Source organism: Danio rerio, chromosome 3 (genome assembly GCF_052040795.2).
Source record: "Danio rerio strain M-AB ecotype USA chromosome 3, GRCz13ab, whole genome shotgun sequence".
NCBI classification, from domain to species: Eukaryota; Metazoa; Chordata; class Actinopteri; order Cypriniformes; family Danionidae; genus Danio; species Danio rerio.
The window spans coordinates 51,235,868-51,255,515 of NC_141023.1; the positions used below are offsets into that span (position 1 = coordinate 51,235,868).

Below are 19,648 nucleotides of genomic sequence, written 5' to 3' on the forward strand. Positions count from 1 at the left end.
ATCAAGGTCTTAGCTTTCTTTTCTAGCTTTTGTAGAAAAAAATTGTGTTTCAAAAAACTTGCCGATCAAAATCCATTTCTATAATTTATTTTTATTTGTTTACTTTAAAAAAATTTTTTTTTTAACTTCAAGTGGGAAAAAATCAAAGACCAAAGGAAATATAAGAGAAAGAAAAGGGAATTAGTAAATAAGGGAAGAAAATAGAGAAAAAGAAAAGGATAAAGAGAGGGTGAGAGAAGAAATGTGTATTTTATCGCGATCTATAATTATATCTCTTCATTTTTAGGCATTAATTGTCTCAATTCTTAATTTTTATCGCTAATTATACATTTTTCAGAATGGCCTAATAATTTACACATCCAATATTTTGGTGGATTTTTCATTCTAGGTATTCGCTTTGGTTTCATCCTAATTCCTTACTTTTATTTTATTTCATTTCTCCATAACCCCTGGCCCGGGCCTTTACAAATAACACGTAAATCCACATCCGTTGAACATATAAGTAACAAATTCAGATACTTGGTCCACCCTCAGCGACCATTCTCACAGAGACCAAAAATATTAAAGCAAATATGATTACCTTATTTAAGGGCCATTTTTGGTCTCTGAGTGAACTGCCGCCAAAGGCTACTGGCACCACTTTCGATGTCCTCCATCCAGCACCACGTTCATTGAGCGCCAAATATGTTGTGGAAAAAAGATTCTGGTCAGCAAAAAGATTCTAGTCTCTAAGTCAAACTTTTAAAAAAATGACAAAGTCTGAGATCTCCGAAATCTTTAGACGTAGCAGTTTATTGTTACAGCATCAGTAACAACAGAGACAGGTCATTAGAGTGTCTGCTGAACATAGGCTTGCACACAGTTTAAATACATTTCTGTGTCTTAATACTCCATCCAAATTTACACATTACACACCTCCATCAGCTTCTCCGCTAATGGGATTTTAAATCTCTTATGTCCCCACCACCAGTAGAATCTCAGGGTCTTTCAGGGGTCTTACCCATGTCCAGTTAAGGTCTTTCCTTCCTGTTTCAAAAGTGATGACTCAGCCAAAATACAATGCTTAACAATATATCTTGTTCACTGTCCACTGAGCTGTCAACTGAAAGTTTATCTGAAGTTTATAAGTGCTCATAATTCTTTAAATGTCAGTACAAGTGAGTGTGGGCGCACTTGCAGGTGGGCTTTATCATGAGTTACAGAACAGAACGCAGAACAGGTGTCCTTTTGGCCTTGCTTCCATAAATCAACCCTCATTGTGACATTAATGCTGCTCTTCTAATTTATCTTCTCATCTCTGACTGCATTTGCACAGAATGACTTTTTTATTTACCAAAGCACACATACCTGATAATAATGCCACAGGTATGGGTAATAGTATAATAGATAATAATACTGAAATCTCTCAAACTAGCATATGAATGAGAGTAATATTCATCAGAAATTCATCAAGACACAATGAATTTCCCAACACAATCCGTTAGCGTTCTCTACTGGACAGATTTGTTTAATGCTTTGTAACACTGAGCTTTTTAACATCCTTATCCGCTTGTTAAGTGGTGACGTGTTTGTGACATATGCAATACTGTTTCCGGGTCCAAGCCGCCACTCATTTGAGTGGAGAAATCATTCGTTTATGATCACGTTTTATTCCTATCACACATTAAAGTTAATTTTATATAAAATCATAGTGTACAAAACAATCTCTGGGCTTGCTGCATAACAAATACCAAAATTTTAACAATTTATTAAAACATAATCACTTTCTGGCCATCGGATATTAGGCATGGACATTTATAATGCGATCATGATTTTCGAAAGTATTAAATCGCTTTGTAAACGTTTATTATTACCATTTCATGAGCGCTGGGACCCGGATGCCACTTCGCGTGACGTCACACATAACAAGCGGATAGACCAATGACGGATAGACATGTTCTCACTACTATCAACCTTTTTTTAATTTTGATTTATTTATTTATTATTGCCTAACAATAATTGTCATACATTAAACCCAAGCCAAAAGTTTTCTAACTATTTGGAACAGGTGACTGAGGAAGCTATTTTTAGTGGGTTTTAAAGTTAGCACCACACAATTATAAACATTGTAAACAGACAATGCAGATAAATTTTCAATATTATATTTAATAAACCTTTCACAACATCAAATGGTGAGTTGTTTTCCACAATTGTTGTTTTGTTTTTAGAAAGTTTCTCCCACTCTTTTATTAAATTAAAGTTTATATAATGACATTTAAAATATTTGCTAATCCATTTTGTTGTTTAAAATGTCTTTTATATATATATATATATATATATATATATATATATATATATATATATATATATATATATATATATATATATATATATATATAAATGTGTGTGTGTGTTTTCTGCAAATTCAAATTATTTGAATAATTGACCAGTCACTATATTTGAAACATTTGTTGTTTAAAATGTCTTATTTATAAATGTATTGGTCTGCAAATGCATATTTTTAAATGTAATTTAGTAGTGATGGATCATACTTATATGAATATTTATCACACTTGATTCATGCATAAATTTATTTTGTTTAAAATATCTGCAAATGCTGATTATTTTAATAATTTACCAGATATGGATCATATTGTAATTAATTACATTTTAAACATTTGCAAATCAATTTTGTTGTTTAAAACATGTTTTTTTTTTAAATATTGTGCTCCAAGTGCTAATTATTTTAATACTTTACCAGTTATGAATCATACATTTGCAAATGAGTATTTTTGTTGTTTAAAATCTCATATAGTTCTGCAAATTTTCTATGAATTGTCCAGTTGTGCATTATATTGTTCATGTATTTTAAATATTTGCAATTCAGTTTTGTATTTTGTTGTTTAAACTCTTTCTATTTCATGTAGATGAAAACATTGTATAAAATGTATAATTTATGGTTCATACTATTTGTGTTTTCTGAACAATAAACGATGGAAAAAATTTATTCTTTGGTTTGATTATTTGTGTTTAGGCATGTTAATGCAGACATTTGAAGAACTTTCTGGGGACGTCGTGCTAACGTCCCGGGAACGTTTCACAAACCGGCAGGGGATGTTCCAGAAATGTTCTGCAAACATGCAGATAACATCCCGGGAACATTCTGCAAACCGGCAGGGGACGTCCTGGGAATGTTCTGAGAACCTGCAGGGAACGTTGTATTAACGTCAAGAAAACTTTCCTGGCTAACTAACAGGGAATGTTAGGACGTTCTGGAAACCTCCAGGGAACGTTCCAAGAACCATCGTTTTAAAATCATACCTTTGTGGAGAATAGTAGCATCTGTGTGCAACTCCAATATGAACTAAGGATAGCTGATGTTGGGCTTCATCTTCTTTTATTTAAAGGTAACTGTGCAGTTACTTATGCAGTGAAAATCTGTTTGCTAATTGTACACACATGAACACATTAGTGCATTGAATGACTTTATGTTTTAGTGAGTTAAACTAGGTTTTTGTAAAATGAGCATAGTATCATTTATCAGTATAGTTTCAGTATATATTGTTTTATCGTTGTTTTACCATTGTTTTATCGTTTTACCATTGTTGTAACATTGTTTTACTATCGTTTTAATATGGTTTTACAATCAATTTACTATAGTGAACAGTAGTTTAACTATGGTTTTAGTATGCTTTTACTATGGTTAAACTGTAGTAAAACCTGTCACCATAGAATGAATGGACAAAGTCTGAATCCAATTGCAATTGATTTAATGTGAACAAATAAAGGTGGAGATAATTGATGCAGCCAGCACCAGAACCAGAGAAAATGCAGCCACAGAACAAATCAGATCAGAACATATCAGGGAGTCCAGGTGAACTGCCGTGGATCCTGGCGAAACAGAGAAAAGAACACACGCACAAGTAACAAATTAGTGTTACTAGTCCACCTAAAACATAAAAAATAATGTTTAACTTCAAATAAGCTATAATAAAAATAATAATTGTGCCAATTAATAACAAAGTTCATCTTATATAAGAAGGTCATATAGATTTTATTATTATTATTATCATCATTATGTCAGCAACAGCAGTGGAAGCTGATATTGAAGGCTGAATTAACATAGTTTAAACGTTATGCTAAAATGAATGTTCACAAACGCACTTTCCAAATGTTGATTCAAAACTACTGTGTATGTTGTGCAAGACAACAACACAAACACATGCACACAAACATACCTCATCCTCACATGGATGCGTTATATTTTAATGGCTTGAAGAAGGCTGTCTTACTTCTAAGAACTCCTTGAGATCACACACCATGCTTTTCAACTCTGAAAAAGGGATTCATAAACGTGTGTATTAGATTCTCAATTCAACCAGAAAACCAACTTTTTTTATGAGAAACTTTGTCTGTGGCGTTTACTCAATGCTCAATTGGTACTAATGGGCCCAAAGTGTGCCAAGAAAATACCCCTCACATCATTACACCACCACCAGCCTGAACTCAAGGCAGGATGGATCCATGCTTTCATGTTGTTGATGCCAAATTCTGACCCTACCATCCGAATGTTGCAGCAGAAATCGAGACTCATCAGACCACACAAGGTTTTTTCAATCTTCTATTGTCCGATTTTGGTAAGCCTGCACAAATTGTAGCCTCAGTTTCCTGTTCTTAGCTGACCTCAAGGTTCGACATGTTGTGGATTTAGAGATGCTCTTCTGCACACCTCGGTGGTATTGAGTTGTTATTTGAGTTACTGTTGCCAGCTCTAACCAGTCTGGCTATTCTCCTTTGAACTCTAAAATTAACAAGCCATTTGCACCCACAGAACTGCCGCTCACTGGATATTTTCAGTTTCTCAGACTATTCTCTGTAAACTCTAGAAATGGTTGTGCATGAAAATCCTAGTAGATCAGCAGTTTCTGAAATACTCAGACCAGCGTGTCTGGCACCAACAACCATGTCACTTAAATTCCCTTTCTTGTTGAGATTAATTGCGGAAGCTTTTATCACAATCTGTTTGGCCTTATTTCTGCCAGATTCTACGAAATTTCTTATAGTGATATTAATGAAAATGATCTGATTCAGTATTTTTTTTACAATAACAGTAAAAAAAACAACACCACTTTCTGTGTTTTAAGATGTCACTATTGAGGAGAACAGTAGTTGCTTTACTTAGGCTCTTTTATTTAATTTCTAATGTTTGTCTTTTTGCTTGTCAAATAGTGTATTATGACAAGCACTGCATAAAGAGACCGAATATGACTAGGATAATTGATTCTGTGGTGATTTAGTTACTGATCAAACCAGTAAGATTAAGTTTGAATGATGTTTTATCATGAAAGTAACACTGTGTATCAAGAGAATGGAACTTAGCAATACATTTATCAAGTTACAAAACGCACCGTACATCTAAAACACACACATACATAAATAATCAACTTATTGTTGAGATGAATACATTGACTCTTGACGTCTGTGTCTCTAAATTGATTCAGATGCTCAATGTGTTCTAAAAAAATTCTAAAACAGTTGAGGTTCAATCTCTTAAAAAACACAGATTTTTGTCTCTTGAATGATAAACAAGATGATTAAATGTTTAAAAAACGAGCAATTGCTGCATACTTTAAATTTCTGTCCAGAGAGGTCATGTTTTGATCCTTGATTGGTCTCACTCAGTCAAGTGATAAGATTTTGCAGGTCAGAGTTCACAAAGCTTGAACTTTACAACGCAGTGAACTGCAAAACTTAATGCACAAACTGGCGTTTCTGGTCCGACACATTTGCGTGCGTATGAATGGAAGTCTATGGGTAGAAAAGTGCATTGTGACTGCTGCTTAACTCTCACAAGATTAGTGCAGTGTGCACTGCAAATTTTAGATAGTAGATTTAGACTATCTTTAGAATTAACACTCCCTCAGAGTTTATATGGGAATGACTATAAAAGTATTAAAAGTGACACTTTTGAAGGAGTTAACATTATCAAAACTCAGAGAGTGTAAATTAGCAAACTCTTATCTGTTAAATTTATGAAAAATACCAGTAACTGGGGTTGCCAAAATGTTTCCATAAAAAAATACGGAAGTTATAGGACTGTTTAAATTTACAGAAAATAACCACATTTCATAAACTGATACAATGTTCAGTTCACAAAATCGTAGTTTAGCGCACAAAAACGTAAAGTCAATAAATGTATTAATGTGTGTTTACAACTGACAAACATATTTTCACTGCATTAGTAACTACAGTTACCTTTAAACAAAAGATGCAGCACAACATCAGATATGCTCAGTCCATCTTGGATTTGAACACAGATACTACTATTCTCCATAATGGTGACACAAAAAACGTTTTGCTGTTTTTTTTTTTTTTTCCTTTCTTGATTTTACAGAAAAATACCGGCAGCTGTGATTGCCAGTAATCTACTGTTCTAACATTTTACATTCATAAATTCAATCTACAGAATATTTCTGTTAAATACATTCCACAGTCTGTATTTTTCATTAAATACAGCGGGGCTTAAATTTTACTCAATTTAGAGAGGGAACAAATACACTCTGAACTGAGTACATTTTACTCAGAGGATTTTGCTGTGTATCAATTAAACTGTATTATAAGAAATATAGCCTGCAATCAGTAAGTTTACCACTTAAGCTGTCCAAATGTTGACGTAGCCGTCGGTTGTCTTCCTCCAACTTCTTTATCTTTTCTTTACAAGCACTGCATTTTGTGCATTTCCGTGCACAAGTACTGTCCTAGTCAAACAAAGACAATGTGGTTATACACACTGTTGCAATGATTATTGCATCATAACTAAGATTAAGGTCACTTTGAAATTATATTCTAAATCTACAAATGAAATATTAAAATTAGTACAAATACTTAAAAAGCATTGCATTAAACAGTATTGTCACCATAGTGCATACCTTTTTCTTTTTTATTATACTTTCCGGAGGCTGTTCATCTGAGGAAGATGAACGCTTCTCCTTTTTACGACCGTCAGCTCCACTCTCATTCCCCATTAGCTGCTGTCGAGGTTTTAGCAGACTTTGCTCGTTGTCTGTTAGAAACAGGTTGTGAACAAATAAATATGCACCTCAAGGAACAATTGTTGGTCCCACATTAAGGTGCAGTAGATGATTGTCTTTCAGAAACATTTTTTTTTTTGTTGTGCTGGTTGAAAGTCTCTACATGACAATAGTAATAATGATTAAAGTAAATTATATAATGTATTTATCTATTTTTATATTCTGGGTAAGGCACAAAACTAAAAAACGTTCATCCAAGCTTTGCTACAATTAAATAAAATATGAATAAGTAACCCCTCTGTAAGCAAATGTAGATTTGTACCAGCAGTGCTCATCTCTTCACGCAGATCCGCCATTAGCGCGTGCTAGTGATGTGCGGATCGATACTAAAATATCGATATCTCCGATAACAGGTTTGTATCTTCTAGAATCGATTATGTTATCAAGATCGATATTTCAATAAATTAGAGCAAATAGTTGGAAGTAGAAATACAGTGGAAAGTAACCACAATTACCCCAGTTCATCTGAATAATGTCAACTTAGTCGGACTACTTGTTCTTCTGCCTGCAAAGTCACGTGCGTAATATAGCACTGTACAAGTGCAGATCACGCTAGCTAGCCAATCAGTCCGCTGGCCTGGCACCTATGCCTGGCACACGCTGTCATATGGGTGACTGCAAGCTAAATTGCAACCCAGTCTCACGGCAGTTCGTGAAATACGAAATTTAATCTATTGATTCGTGTTCATGGGCACGAATTTCCCTCTTTTTTGTGTCACTCTGCACGAATTTCCATCCAATGTATTTTAATAGGAAATAATTTTCGTGTCTCCAGCACGATTTATTTTGCCATAGGATACCCGATGCTACGCTTTTTAAAAATTATTTTTATTAAATATTATAGCCACAGGGTACCAGACGCAGTATAATTACATTGTTGACACAGTACCAAACGCAGTATTTTGATTATTATTAATATTGACACAGGGTATCAGACGCAGTATTTTGATTAATATTATTATAGCCACGGATACCAGACGTATTTTGATTATTATTATTATTATTATTATTATTATTATTATTATTATTATTATTATTATTATTATTGACACAGGGTAACAGACGCCGTAATTTTGAAAATATTATTATAGTCACAGGATACCAGACGCAGTATTTTGATTATTATTATTATTGAAACAGGGTACCAGACGCATATTTTTGTTTATTATTAATATTATTTATATTATTATTATTATTATTGACACAGTGTACGCATAATTTTGATTATTATTATTATTATTATTATTATTATTATTATTATTATTATTATTGACAAAGGGTACCACACGCAGTATTTTGATTATTATTATTATTGACACAGGGTACCAGACGCAGTGTTTTTTATTCATTTTTATTTTATTAAATTTTTTCCATAGGATAGCAGACGCTGTATAATTTTTATTTATTTATTTATTTATTTATTTATTTATTTATTTATTTATTTATTTTCGCAGACGCTGTATAATTACCAATAGAGTGGGGGAACTATGATGCCACTTTGTAGGCTAATCGGCTGCTAGCATAAAACTGGTTCTCTCGTGAATTTTCCCATAGGCTTTTCGAAGTTTGCAAATAATAAGCTCTGTGTTCAAACACTGTTCATTACACTTACACGTTTTGTTCAGCCGGAAAATCCTCAGATGAAAATAAAACTTTGAGCACTTTTGGATAAATGCAAACGCAGGAATTGAAAAGCTAACATTAAGCTATAAACGGACTACAGTGCCTTCAGGGCGCGCGCCTGTGACGTCAGCACCACCCTGCTACAGACGACTTTTTCAGCTTATTTTCAGAAACAATGTCTATGACAAAGAGTTAAATTTATATTATAACCCACATTATATTATAAATAAAATTGCAAAAACACATAGACCTACGTGCCTTTTATATAGTTATTACCTTTTTTTTTTTTTTTAACTATTTACGTTATAAGAGAGGCCGGCAAACATGGACATGCTACAGGTGTGGAATAGCTTTTCTCAGTGTTTTGTCTAATCATTTTGCAATGTTTTGTATGCCATCAAGCATTTTCTTCAATAACTTTCATCGAAAATTATGTAGGAAAACATGGATGTTGCCATGACCAATACATACATGTACCGTCAACTTGTTGAAATTGTAGTGTTATTTAATAGATGTTTGTGTATTGTTTCTGTCTGCATTGTGATATATTTTTCATCATTTTAGAGATGTTTGAAAGATAGGTTTTGTATTTGTTCAATCAGTAAACAAGCTTACAAATGTTTTTTAAAAAGTGAAATGATTAGAATTAGATTGTTGAATGCCATTAAGCTGTTAATTATGTTTACTAATTAAATAATTAAATGTAAAATGTTTAGAGGTAGATCTTATACAAAGTACGCAGAGGTGCAATTTGAAATATTATTTAAAAATTATTTTGTAAAGTAAATTGAATAAATTTAAACAATTAGAATTTTCTGCATTGGTTTCATTTTTTATTCAATAATAAATAGCATTAATTCAATAATAAATAAAGAACCCTCAAATGGTTCTAAATAGAACCATGTAACTTGAATTCAAAGAACCATTTGGGGTTCTATTTAATGAACCCTTAAAATGGTTCTATTTAGAACCTTTTTGGGGTTCCAAATATGAAGCGCTTGATAGAACCATTTTTGGTTCTATATAGAACCGTTTCTTTTAAGAGTGTAGATACTTTACTGAGTCTTTAACTGGAATACCTTCAATTATTTTGTCCTCACATTTATGCAAAGACATTATTTCACATTTACATAAGTTTTAGTCCAGATGCACATGAAAAAAGTTGAACTATCTGAGTGGCTTTAGAAACCTAATTTTTATCTCTTAAAAAAAGCATGGTGTCATCTGCTAGTTGAGAGATTTTGATCTCCCTGTTAAAAATGGAAATACCTTTTAAATCCTGGTTATGCATAATACTCAGTGATAATAATTCAGTAACCAAAATAAATAAAAGTGGGGAGATTGGACATCCCTGTCTGACACCGCGTTTTATAGAAAATCTTTGTGAGGTGAACATTAAATATGACGGAACTGGTGATCCCTGTATAAAACATTTCAATTATATAAATAAAAGAGGAACCAAAACCAAATTGTTTGAGAGACTGCAGAAGAAACTCATGTTCAACAGTGTCGAAGGCCTTATAGAAGTCAAGAAAAAGTATAAGATAGCTTTAAAATTTACAAAGTCAGCATAATCCACCAAATCTAAAATAAGTCTAATGTTATTACTAATGTGCCAAGAAAACCTGACTGTGTTTCTCCTATAATATTATTGATCTTAACTTTTAATCTATTCGCGAAAACCAAGGCCAATATTTTATAATCCACTGTAAGAAGCGTAATAGGCCTCCAATTATCTATTAACAGAGAGTCTTTCCCGGATTTTGGAACTAGAGAAATAATGCCCTGTTTCATCGATAAAGTCATTTCTCTCTGAATGATGCATTCTTGATACATGCAGAGCAAAGGGGACTGTATTAGGTCCCAGAAATAAATATAAAATTCAACCGAAAAACCATCAACGCCAGGGGACTTGTTTTTCTTCATGGAGAATAATGCAGATTTAATTTCCCCCAGTGTCAAGGTGGCATCGCAAATATCTTTAAAATCATTATCAATAGGGGAAATGTGATTTTTAATTGTTTTAAAGAAATTTTCACAACTATCTTAAATTCAGAAGTATAAAGATTACTATAGAAAGTAGAAACAAAAATAGAAATTATTTTTGGATCTGTACATCTGGCATCATCAATATTGAGTGCTGTTAATGAGTTTCTCCTGGAGTTTCTCTTCTCTAAAGCAAAAAAATAATTGGAGTTAGTATCTACTTCCTCAAGCCATTTTGCCCTCGATCTAACAAACACCCCTTTAGCCAAGTCCAAATAAGCCTGATTAATTTGAATATTCAATTCCCTTAAATGCAATTCTTCTTCTGGAGTTAGCATTTTTAACAATAAAGTGTTCATTTCATTCAAGAGATGACATATTTTAATGTTTTAGATGCTTTCAGCTCTTTGCTTCTTCGAATAGCACACTGTTAAAAATTGTCCCGTTAAAAAATGGTAAAATACTGGCAGCTGCAGTTGCCAGCAATGTACTGTTATTTTACAGTATGTTGCTGTAAAAATACATGGACTACATTGAAATTCACAACACTCAAGTGAACTTATTTTGTTTACTGAAAGCAACTGCCTCAAATTTGCCAACTGCTGTATGAGTTTATGAAGTAATGTGCTATAGAAGCATGCTTATAATGATAACTTATTTTAGTTACTTAGAAAAGTTCTGTTTGACTCAAATGTCTTAAATTTCACATCAGCACACATACATGTAAAGTTGGAATTAACACAGAGAGATTCTGACTGCATCAGCAACTAAACAGCCACTGTCTTTAAATAAAGAAACATACAGAATAACATCAGCAGTTCATGTTTAACTCATACACTGGCTCTACTCTCCTCCACAACGGTGACACACAGAAGAAATTAGCTTCAGGTTTTACAGTAAAATACTGTTTTTTCCTTGATTTAACGGTAAACTACTGGCAGCTGTGGTTGCCAGCAATCTACTGTTTTTTTACAGTGTACTTCCGTAGTTTAAATTAACAGTATATTCCTGTTAAAATACATTTTTACACTGTGTTTTTAACTCCATACATTTAACCCTTTAAACCACAGAGCAAATACTCCAGATTTAATTGAAGTGTCCACACTACTGAGTGTTCAAGAAACATGTAGCAAAGCTGAAGTAAATGAATTAATAAAATGACTAATTAAAAGATAATCAAGGATTAGCGATGAACAAATGAAGAAATACTGAAGGGAAAAAACAAGAACAGAACATACAAAACTACAACTTTAGTCACAGCTTTATAATGAAATAACCTGAAGGTCAACAAATGATTAAATAATTTAAATGATCAGTGGATGATTAAGCAACTCTACAAACATCATCACCAGCTACACTTATTACTTAATACATTTATTTTTGTATAACATTTACTAAAGTTCTTCTTGAGAAAAAAAGTTAAAGTTTGAAGTCACCATCATGGAGAACAGAGTTTGCTTTAGTTGAGCTCTCAGCCCTGACATTTTTATCAATAATATATCTTGGCTACTGCAATTGTTAAGAACTTTGTTTAAAAAGCTCTTTTGATGTGGTAAGCAAGCCAAAAACCTAAATAAGGTCTGGTGATGTTCATGTTGCTATTGAACGGCAGAGTCTGTTCTAATTTAATATAATTTAATTTACTGCTCCTGTTCAATATTACATCTATTGTTTCACATTTTAGGTCTATATGTGGCAATTATTTCTGGAAGTTTTAAGAATATCTTGGACAAAATCACTTTGCTCTATGATGTAAGTTGCACTCAAACAGACGTCAGTAATCGGCGTATGAACCTCAATAATGGTGACAATTAACAGTTTAACTCACAAACAGGCAACTGAAAGTCTAAACATAAACAAAAGCAGAATCAAACACAAATAAAGAAAACTGTTAGACCGTTATACAACATTTATTCATGCCGCAATGCAGGCTGGGATATTTGTACTGTGCCACACCCAGCATGCATTGCAGCATGAAACATTTGAACTGTTACCATTGTTGAGATACAAGGTCTGATTCATGAGGTCTGAGTGTGTCCTTGTCATAACTGAACTGTTAAGTATTTACGTAGGTATGTTATCTGTTTCCACTTCTCATTAATTAAATAAATATCTGCATAAAATCTATTGCATGAGGCCCTTCATCCAGATTTGTACTAAAACATTTATCAGAACTAATTTCAGACAAATAGATTAATCTATTGCCTTTCCTACTTTATTGCTATGATAAAAGTGTTTTTGTTAATTGCATTACAGCATTTGGAGAGTCTGAATTAATGAGTTTATGGGTGAAGACCCCAACTAAACCAGCCCCTCACTCCATTATGGTGACTTTCGACTAAATTTCTGTTGGATCTCAATGAGAATTGTATGGAAGTCAAATCAGTCAGTAATAAGTGTGTCTGCTGTTGTTTGTGGAGTTGTTTAATGATCCTCTGCTGAGACTGAAAGTGTTTTATTTTACTTGATTTTATTTAATGTTGTAACTCAAGTGTTGTTTGTGTTTCTTGTTTCTCCTTCCTTCAGAAATTGTGATTATTAACAGCAGGTGTTCATCAGTGTCTGAATTCACTCATTAGTGTTCATTAACTCTGTCAGGTGAAATATATTGGTGAAGTAGTGTATGAAATAGTGAACAAGGACACAAAGTGTGATTTTAAACACAGACTTCAAAATGTCGAATCTGAACTCTGTTAGCTCACAGTTTTCTGCTGTTGGTTACTTTCTCGAAAACAAAAATGTTACACAGAATGCATTGTTTTTAACCGAATATTACTTTTTTTAGTGAAAAAACATTATTTTACCGTAGAATCTGACCGTTTTTTCTTCCTGAGGGAGAGCTGGAGGTTGCCGCTTGGGTGACTACACATCTTCTGTCATGTGATGGTTAAATTATAGTGCAGTACACCCCACAAGCTATGTATTATGGGTAATGTATTTAATTAAAGTCCTTTAAGGAGATATGAAGTTTAAAAGCCTTTAAAAAAAATGTTTTCTGTGTTAGGGTTGGCGTTTTCCAGGTTGATCGTACAGTTGGTGGTCTTATATTCACTTGGAATAATGTAAACTTTAAGGAGTTTTGAGCAACACAGTCCAACACATGAAGTTTATTGATATCAAAGATAACAACATATATTTTTCTTTGTGGCATGTTCTCTAATTTACATACTCTGGTAATGTTAATGTTAAACATGTACAATATAAAACCTGATTCTTTACTTACTGATCTATACTACATTCTGTTTGCAAATCATTGCCATTGATTCTTGTGGAGCATATTCTCTGTTTTATTTTATTTTACCTAAGTTCTTTCTCTCTTTTTGTTGTAATAAATTTTTGCTTTTAATCATTTTTTTATATATTTATTTACACTTTATGTTCTCTTTTTTTTTGTTTGTTTGTTTACTTTATAACCCATGCATGAAACTTATACAAAGGGAAATGTGAGGAGGGGGCATGCCTAGTACAAACATATTTAATTTAATTATATTAAGTTTAACTTTAATATACTGTATGTTAAGCGACATGTTGGTGATTGTTGGTTATTTTGTTCAGATGCCACCCGAGATCCTGCGGTGTATCCTATTGAGAGTTGTTACACAGGATGGTCATGCCTGCTGCAACTCTCTGACATCCAGGACCTGCTGAGCCATTGTCAGTAATCAAAAATTCAAGAAGCAGGCTCATTACATCTGGCTGGACAGTAAGTTATTTGTTTTTATTTATTTTTAAATAGTGACTACTGGGAAAAGTGTTTAGCACATTCCATATTTCTTATATTCATCATAAAGTAATTTTTGTTCGTTTGTTTGTTTGTGTGTGTGTGTGTGTGTGTGTGTGTGTGTGTGTGTGTGTGTGTGTGTGTGTGTGTGTGTGTGTGTGTGTACACATGATAAAGAGTACAGAATATGCCAAGCACATTTTACAGTACTCCATTAATTTTAAAACTTTGAATTAAGGTTGTGTCTAATGTACTTGTATGTACTTGATTTTATTTAGGTGTCATCAATCAGAGTGCCATATACTTTGACATAGTGCTTTGTCTGTTGGGTATGGCGAGAGGGGGTCCCTGCAAGCATTCTTCTCAACAATTGACTTCCCAATATATTGCTCAGCAGATTATTACTTCAATGCTGGAGGGGAATTTCACTGTAAATAATTGTTTTTATGTTTATTAAAGGTGATAATAATCACAAACTGCTGTATCTTTAATTATTATTATTATTTTCTATAAATTGTCAGTATTTCTTTTTTGCAAGTGCATACACAGATGTTCTGTAGGTGAGACATCTGACTTTTAAAAAAACACAGATCAGCCAGATTTGTACTTGAACCGAGAAAGAGGGACTTTGTGAAAGAGGGAAGTGTATTGCTTTGTTTACTGAAGATGAAGTTGGTATGTATTTATCAGCATTTGTCAAATAAAAAATTCAGAAGTTTACACGAGTGCTGCACTTATTAATGTCAAATTTATTTACATTAATTTGTGTCCTGATCTAGTTATATAGTTAGTGAAGTAATAAATAAAACTGGCCATTTGTGCCACCCTATTAATATAATATTAAGTGTATTTAATATTCTAATTAAATGAAATAGAATAACAATGTTGTATGTGACTCTTAATAACCAAACAAAAATCATTATAAAAAATATTTTTAAAGATCTACAGGGCAGAAATGGACCCAGAAGCGTTGTTAGAAAGTGGTATTAAAGTATGTACCCTGTATTTACAAATATAACAAAAGTAAAACCAAGAAGACTGCATTTTAATTCAGTAATATTATATTATGAAATTATTTGTAACTTATTAATTAAAATTTAGAACAGATATCAAAACCACCCAGTAGGTGGCAGCAGAGCACTGTCTTCATTCAAAAGGAGAAACTGAACAAAACTTTAATGGATTAGTAAATAATAAATAATGAAATTGATTGCATCCATAGATGACATACCATGTAATATGAAAGAATTTTATAAAAAAATATACTCCTGCTAGAACATCTACATATAACAGATAATATTCATGTATATTCATAGCAGCATCAAAGTAAAAATAAATCCATTATATGATGAAATAATCTGATTTAATAAGTGAAAAAGTTACAAACATATCCTCCCCTTAATAAATAATAGCTTATCCCTGCTCTTAATAAAACTCAAAGCAGTGCAGTATTGAAAGAGAAACAATTGGACACATGCCCAATATTTTTAATAGCCTTAAAACAAAGTATAATTTTAATATTTTCAATTGTAAATTTTTAAAGGGAATGAATTTAAAGGGAAAAAATTTAACTGAACTAAAAACACTGCATTTTTAAATATTTTTTTCAGACCACCTTTATTTGTTGTAAATATGCAATATGCATTTCCATTTTGAAGCATAAACCATTAAAATATCAGAACTAAAATCACTGCATTTCTGAAGTGACACCATTGTGAAAAGAGTGTTTTTGGGTCTTTTTTTTTTGTAATATTTTTTTAGCAGGAGAAATACCATTATGAAATTCACATAACTGTTAACATAATTATCATATAAAACAATCAGCAAGAATGTCCACTGTTGTGTATTTTTGTGTTTATTAACAACCAAAACAATATTTAACAACATTTAAGATTTCAGACCGTGCAGCATCTGAAGAGCGACAGCAGGAGCTCTGATGACGACACCAATATTACACGATTGGCCAAGTTCACCACATGACAACAAACACGTGTATTTCGGGTTTATTATTGGACAACTTCTGATTCAAAAGTTTCAAAACAAACAATTCACTTTTCATCCCCTCTCTATCCTGTACACATCTTGTTTTTTTAAAAACTACAAATATTTTACTGCTGTATCATCTTTTGTTAAATAATCTGGTTATAAAAGCTCGATTGTTTGCACAGATTGTGCAAACAATAAACAATTGATGGATTGTTTATTTTCAACTTTTTTATTGCAATCATTTCAAAATGATTTTATGATTATAATATAAATATATATTTTATGTCCTGTCTAGCCATTTACCCCTTTCCAGGCAGGCGCTGCTGATTTGCAACAGTTAAAACCATAGACTTTGTCTGTTTCTAAAATTTATTTTGAGCCTGAAAGGGTTAAACCTGCTCTTTCTGGGAAACATCTGCTTAAAGTGTAGCTCACTTATTTTACCTTTTGTTCAATCTTTTTGGATTAAAGTGCTTTTTTTGAAAATGCTTTCATTATCCAAAATAATCTTATTCATTAAGATTTAATCAAAACACCTCGTTTTGCGTTTTACATTGGAAAGTTTTATATCTTTAAATGTACATAAATGTAAACCCCTTTTTAGCATATTCAAACAAGAAGTATTGGCCCAAAGAGTGATGTTTAAACTCCTAGAATTTGTGCTTATTGCTTTGTATTTAATAAACCTGTTCGGTTTTATATTTATATTAACCTCTCATTTCCCCTTATTTCTCTTATGCATTTGTTATATATTTCAATCATAATTATTGTTTAAAAAGGAACTATAGTTTGTAGAGACTGTATTCTGTTTTATTTGTAAATGTTTTAATGTAAATGTTTGCAAACCATCGTTTTACCATTGTTTTACCATTGTTTTACCATCATTTACCCTTGTTTTACCATCGTTTTACAATTGTTTTACCATTGTTTTACTATTTTAAACTTTATTTTACCATCGTTTTACCCTTGTTTTACCATTGTTTTACTTTTACTACAGTTTAACTAAATGCACACTAAACCATAGTAAAACTAGTTTACTATAGTAAACTAGTAAAACAAGGGTAAAACAATAGTAAAACAAAAGGTAAAACGATTGTAAAACAATGGTAAAACGAGGGTAAAACAATGTTAAAACAAAGGGTAAAATAGTAAAATAATAGTAAAACAATTGTAAAATGATGGTAAAACAAAATGATTGTAAAACGATAGTAAAACAATGGTAAAACAAAGGGTAAAATAGTAAAACATTAGTAAAATAACTGTAAAAGGATGGTAAATAAACATTGGTAAAACGAGGGTAAAACGATTGCTTTACCATTGTAAATCAACGGTAAAAACAATAGTAAAACGATTGTTTTACCCTTGTTTTACCATCGTTTTACCATCGTTTTACCATCGTTTTACCATCGTTTTACCCTTGTTTTACAATCGTTTTACCATTGTTTTACCATTTTTTTTTCGTTTTACCATCATGTTTTACTTTTACTACAGTTTAACTAAATGCATTGTAGGGATGGTATACAGTTTAACCCAAAGAATGACCAGTCTGGTAGATGAAAAAGAACTGGAGTCAGAGATTTAAATAAATCAAGTTAACTGAAGACTCATCAGCAGTTTCATCAGCAGAAGCCAGCTTCAACACTCGCAATGAGTTCCTAGGCCGCTCTGCTTCCAATCACCAATCAATAACAATTATTCTCTCACATAATGTCATTAACTGCGTCATACATATGATTGGTTAAAACACAGATAGAATAGGAAAAATTCCACGTGGGGTTTGTGCGTATATTCTGAACAATATCTTAAGCATAAACGTCAGAAATCTCTCAGACTGATTAGAGCTGACTCCAGAGCAGTGAAACGAATTAACAATCAAATAGAACACACACACTTAAAGTATAATCTGTTTCTTATCCAAGGCTGAGTGTACTCTCAGCCGTCTTTATCAAAACTGGTCAAAAACCGGTATAATCTACATTCAGGATGTTATAATCCTTACTACACAAAGTCTATCTTGAATAAAAAGTAGAATCACTTTAAAAGAATTTACCGTAAAAATTGCAAAATCTCTTTAGACATTTTAGATAGTATTAACTTGTAGAAATAACAATAGAAAAAGTTGCTTCCAGTCCTCAGTCCTTAGCTCCACTCAAGGTCTCTGTGACCTCTGACCTAGTTTGATGGCTTCTGAAAATAGTTATAAAGAGACAGGCAAGTGCACTGAACATTCTTATATTAAGCAATGTGTTAACTTATTCATTAATTAAAATTAATTCACAGTTAAATACTGAAAAACAGCATGATGAAAATGATAAACATTGGTCCAGGATGAGACGGATTGGAAAGCAGAAATCTGAATCCTTCAGTGAAATATGTGTGTTTTAATGAATCTGTGCTTTACAGGTTCATACAGATAAGCTGCGTCCCAAATCGCATACTTGTACTTATGCACTATTCTAAGCCATTTTGTAGTATAAACAGTGCAAGTACTGCATTCACACTGAAAATTGTAAAAATATTAATTGCACTTTAATTACCCGGATGATACACTCATTCAGCCAGTAAAATGAAGTGTGTAATGATGGACACTTCACGCACTTAACGACCACAGGTTTGCTTAAATGACTGTAAAAAATATGGACAGCCTCCTTTTCCATTGAACGCCTTGAGGGCAAAACGCCTGTTTGATGGGCACAAACTGTCGCTAACAACTGCTGAAATTGGAGCCTGACATGCGCAGAAGGAGTGTCTGATGGAGCCAGAGGAGGAGCCGTAGAATTAAGCTTCCAACCAAACGCTTTATGTAAAATCAACTACGCCCCCCGAACTTCTCACTTGACCGCCGGTATCTGCACTATAACAAAGGCTCACTAATGTAAATATGAGCACTTACGTTTAAAAACACGCAATAATATAGGGTTTAAAAACGATTTACCATGCGGGAACAGTCGTGCATTTAGGAGATAAATACAGCAAGATTTCTAATTATCAACAGGATATTTACACATCCCAACCCTGCAATTTGTCAATTTGTACTAAAAACTTCGCAGTAATAATACAATGTCGATCAGAAGCTGCAACATCGCTAGTAGGCTAGCCTTTATTGTTTATTGATTTTTGCTTGTTGGCTTGAATTATTTTTTTTTTCATTTGGTTAATTCGATGCCTTCATTATATCTGGCAAAGAGGTATTTACATTCCTTTTAATGTTTAGTAGGAGTTTTCAAATAAATAAATGATGTAAATAAATAATATTTAACAT

General features: G+C 32.5%; 2 long non-coding RNA genes across 4 annotated transcripts in view; one reads left to right on the top strand and one right to left on the bottom strand.

The window, feature by feature from the left end:
• Window positions 1-19,648, top strand: part of LOC147846039 (uncharacterized) — a 531,070-nt gene that overhangs the window by 36,374 nt on the left and 475,048 nt on the right. The window lies entirely within an intron of this gene.
• Window positions 3,729-7,570, bottom strand: si:ch73-167f10.1. Of its 2 annotated transcripts, none has more exon segments than NR_170125.2 (5): window positions 3,729-3,870; window positions 4,218-4,312; window positions 6,629-6,737; window positions 6,909-7,042; window positions 7,526-7,570. It is a non-coding gene; the product is annotated as a si:ch73-167f10.1 (long non-coding RNA).